Genomic DNA, 5,036 nt, shown 5'->3' with positions numbered 1-5,036 from the left:
TGAGTTCACAAAAGCATGAATAAGGTCCAGGAACTAGTTCTCTTTCTTCTAACCCTATGTGGACTGTGTGTGTGTGTGTGTGTGTGTGTGTGTATGTGTGTGTGTGTGTATGTGTGTGTGTCAATGTGTGTGTGTGTGTATGTGTGTGTTTGTGTGTGTGTGTGTGTGTGTGTGTGTGTCTCAATGTGTGTGTGTGTGTGTGTGTCAATGTGTGTGTGTGTGTCAATGTGTGTGTGTGTGTTTGTGTGTGTGTGTGTGTGTGTGTGTGTGTGTGTGTGTGTGTGTGTGTGTGTGTATGTTTGTGTGTATTTGTGTGTGTGGCCTTGTCTGTTAGGCCCCTCAGTCCGACCAGCCCCTCCCACCTTCCCCATCTGACTCCTCCCCTTCCTCTGAATCACTCATCTCCACGGCGACACGGCGAGACAGTATGGCCGCCACATCATCTCCTAATGGCTGACGCTTCGCTCTCAGATCCTTCTGCTCCTGGACCTTCTTCAGCTGGATACCTATGCACACACACACACACACACACAGAAAGATTACCCACACACACACACACACACAAAGATTACCCACAGACACACACACACACAAAGATTACCCACATACACTCACACACACACACACACACACAGATCACCCCCCCCCCCCCCCACACACACACACACACAAAGATTACCCACAGACACACACACACACACACAGATCCCCCCCCCCCCACACACACACACACACACACACAAAGATTACCCACAGACACACACACACACACACACACAAGATTACCCCCACACACACACACACACACACACAAAGATTACCCACATACACTCACACCCACCCACACACACACACACACACACACACACACACACTGTGGCATCACGAGGGGCCAGCTGGTGGATGGGTGTGGCATTCCCCGGGAGGGTTGGCTGCCACACCACAAAATGGCCGCCATGCTACAAACTACATCTCCCAGAATGCAGCAGGACCTACCCAGGTGTAGGTGCTTAAGGCACCTAATTGAAGCAGCTCTTGTAGTGGTGGTTCATGTTGTGTGAGAGCACGTGAAGCACCTGGAGCACCTGGAGCACCTGACACACCTGGAGCACCTGTCACACCTGACACACCTGGAGCACCTGACACACCTGGTGCACCTGACACACCTGACACACCTGGAGCACCTGACACACCTGGTGCACCTGACACACCTGACACACCTGGTGCACCTGACACACCTGACACACCTGGAGCACCTGACACACCTGGAGCACCTGACACACCTGACACACCTGGAGCACCTGACACACCTGACACACCTGGAGCACCTGACACACCTGGAGCACCTGACACACCTGACACACCTGGAGCACCTGGAGCACCGGACACACCTGGAGCACCTGACACACCTGGAGCACCTGGAGCTCGTGAAGCGCAGGGAGAACGCTTAGCGGGATCAAAGGACAGAGATCCCACGGCTGGAAGGACAGTGAGTCAGAGCCCGAACGCTCAGGAGGAGCAAGAGAGTCTGAGAGCGCACGAGCGGAAGGGGGAAGGATAGACCCCAAGGCTGGAAGGAGCAAGAGAGTCTGAGAGCACACGACCGGAAGGGGGAAGGGTAGACACTAAGGCTGGAAGGAGCTGGACAGACCAACTGGGAACCAACAAGGGGAGGGGAAAATGGACATTTTGTGTTTGGTGTTGGACTTTTGTGAGTTGTGTTTGAAGAACCTCCCTGAGATGCCTTTGTGTGAAGAACCAAATTAAAAACCTTCTTTTTAACCTCCCATTGTGACTGTTTCCTCAGTTAAACTGCACTGCCCCACCCTTCAACGTGTTACAACACACACAAAGATTACCCACATGCACACACACATACACACATACACACAGGTCACTCACATACACTCACACCCCCACACACACACACACACACACACACACACACAGGTTACCCACAGACACACACACACACACACACACACAAAGGTTACCCACATACACTCACACCCACACACACACACGCACACAAAGGTTACCCACATACACTCACACCCACACACACACAGATTACCCACAGACACACACAGACACACACAGATTACCCACATACACTTACACACACACACACACACAAACACACATTCTTAAACTTACCAACACGTATTGCTGCCAGCAAATCACTTCGGGCATCGTTGGTTGCCAGACCAACCCCTGTTTGCAAGGGTGGGACAGAGGGTGGAGAGAGAGGGAGAGCAGAGGGAGGAGAGAGAGCCAAATAGGAGGAGGGAGAGAGGGGGAAAGAGAGAGAGAGGGATGGAGAAGAGAGAGCCAGAGAGGAGGAGGGAGAGAGGGATGGAGGAGGAGAGGCAAAAGCTGTGAGAGGTGAAGGAATGATAGGAGGGAGGGGTGGAGCAGGGGGAGAACACGTGTTGGCATAGTACTCCATCAACCTGAGAGAGAGAGGGATAGAGAGAGGAGGGGGAGAGAGAGAGAGAGAGAGGGGGGAGAGAGAGAGAGAGAGATAGAGGGGGAGGGAGAGGAAGGGGAGGGGGAGAGAGAGGAGGAGAGAGAGAGAGGGAGAGAAAGATAGAGGGGGAGGAGGAGGAGGTGGAGGAGGAGGGACAACCAGCAGAAGATGGAAGGAGAAAGTTACTTTGTATCTGTTTGACTTTGGTTACTCTCTAACACACACCTCTCTTCTTCCTCTGATATTACACACACACACACACACACACACACACACACACACACACACACACACACACACACACACACACACACACACACACACATGCACACACTCGCACACACACTGAAGGGACCAGCATAGGTCATAAGAATATGCCATAGTCAATAAGTCAATGATATTATACCTAGTTCTAATTGTTACTTTTATTTGGACTTAACTAGCATGTAAACAGTTCCAGGGTGAATATACTTGATTTTGACCAGGGGAGTGAGGTGCGACATTGGTCTCACCTCCCCCCCAGGTCGAGACAAAGAACCCTGCATGCATGGCCCATTTGAATTGACGGTAACACCCCTTAATGTCAGTGTATTTAACAGACTGTTCCCCAAGGAACAAGTCAGATATGCTTAGGTGAAGTCCTGTGAGGGAGGATGGATCTGAAAGTCTCTGTCTCACAAAATGGTCGGCCGCCATTCTTCAAGAATAAACCTGAATCCTGACTGATCAAACCTAAGACTGAATCTTCAATATATGGTATAAAACTAATTACCATCAATTGGAGGTCCACCACCGAGATATTAATTCTTGGAATTTTGCTGAGATTTCAGTTCTGCTGTAAAGATCCCCTGTACCCCGGTTGACACAACGCTTTGGTAAGTACACTTACCTAAATCTTGGGAAATATAGGAAGTAGAGTCCTGTCTAAGAACAGAAATATTGTGATGTCTTAGAAGTTGACACACACTGTGCTTGTCTTAGAACAGAAATCTTATGTTATTTTACTTTTATTTTTATTGTGATGTCTTAGAAGTTGACACACACGGTGCTTGTCTTAGAAGTTGACACATCGAAGTTTTGGGTATTGGTCCGAGGCAGTCTGAGCTGTGCTTGTGACATACTCTATTGTTTTACTTACCGCTCAGATAAATTTCCCAAGAGGATAAAAAAGGTTGTGGCCATGAACGGGTGTTTGGAAAGGGATCTACAGCATTTTAAATATTTGAATTTAGAAGTTAATTTGTACATTGTTTACATTAAATTGTGGAGATTCAGTTCTTGGATTTGACCAGTCATGATTCAAGACATAAGATTCCTTTAAGTCCAGATTTCACAATGCTTTTGATAAAGTCAGATGTTAGACTGCTAAAATGTTAGACTGTGTCTGTTCACACAATAGTTACAGACAGCTTTCACACATACCACTTAATTCACACTTCAGGCACAGCCGCGCCTGTGACCTTGATGGCCCATTAAGCTGAAGTGAACCACACCAAAGCCACATAGCAAGACAGACTTTAAGCATTTGTTTTGCCTACACAATGATTTTCTTAACCCATGTTAAAATCATTGTATGAAGTGTTACAATTATGAATAATTGTAAGCATATTTTTAACAGAACAAAGTCTGCATCCTTAGTGTATGGGTTTAAGGTACATGGAAAATAAGATGTTTTTTTTCGGAAACCGTACGTGATCTCACAGCAGCAGACGACTGCTGGTAGATCAAAAGGGGGAGGTGTTGAGCTTCAGAGAGAATTTACCTTAATAAGATGATAACTGCAAAATGTGTTTTTTCTCAAAACAGGTTTAGCTGCTGAATTTCTGACTTCATCAAATGATCCAGGAGCAATTAATGAATTAAGGAATGCCTTAAATGGTTTGGCATTCAAGTGCCATTGGAATCTGGATAAAAATGGATTTTATGAGATACTTTTGTAACTAACTGTAACTCTGTTAACAGATTGATTCCTTTCTCTTAGGGATGGACACACCTGTCTCCTGAACAAGCGAATGAATGTGTGTGTATGCCTGTAGGCTGGCCAGCCGTCGTATGAATGAATGAATGAACTTACAGGACTGTTTAACCTACATTTGACCACTGACTTTGTCTTTAAGTGAAATTGTTTGAATTGAAGGAGATTTAAAAACGTTTTCTTTCTTTCAATCATTCCATTTCTTTCAAACATTCAGCTTCTTTCAAATCCCAACTCTCAGTTGTTTATTGGGTTAGTATGGGTCTGTGGCCTTTCCTTCTAGATGCAAATGCCCAGACCTTGCAGGTAACAGGATGATGTGATTTAAGCAAACCTGCTTTTGTCTGAGATTAAGCTGTCTGCAGTCTTTCACACCCAATACCAAATGTCTATTGTCTGATGTGTTGAGTATGCTAACAGGCTTCCTGCCTCATGGAGGTGTTGGCCGGTATTATCTTTTTCTGAGATCTCGTTACAGACAGTTTTTAGGAATATGGAGAATAGCGATGAAAAAAAAGGAAGCAGCTTCTCTCCAAGGTGTCGAAAGGGGGACCATTCCAGAAAATCAACAGATGAAGGAACAGCAGAATC

General features: G+C 46.6%; 1 long non-coding RNA gene across 1 annotated transcript in view; it reads right to left on the bottom strand.

Moving 5' to 3' along the window:
- Window positions 1–303: 303 nt before the first annotated feature.
- LOC122130706 overlaps window positions 304–5,036 on the bottom strand; it is a 6,870-nt gene continuing 2,137 nt past the window's right edge. The window contains exons 2-3 of the long non-coding RNA XR_006151944.1: window positions 2,158–2,453; window positions 304–506 (exon numbers count right to left, since the gene is read on the bottom strand). This is a non-coding gene — a long non-coding RNA (uncharacterized LOC122130706). The remainder of the gene's footprint in view (window positions 507–2,157; window positions 2,454–5,036) is intronic.

The sequence above is a fragment of the Clupea harengus genome, unplaced genomic scaffold (genome assembly GCF_900700415.2).
Source record: "Clupea harengus unplaced genomic scaffold, Ch_v2.0.2, whole genome shotgun sequence".
NCBI lineage: Eukaryota > Metazoa > Chordata > Actinopteri > Clupeiformes > Clupeidae > Clupea > Clupea harengus.
Note: the sequence above shows the minus strand (reverse complement) of the source record. Positions and strands in the feature narration are given on the sequence as shown.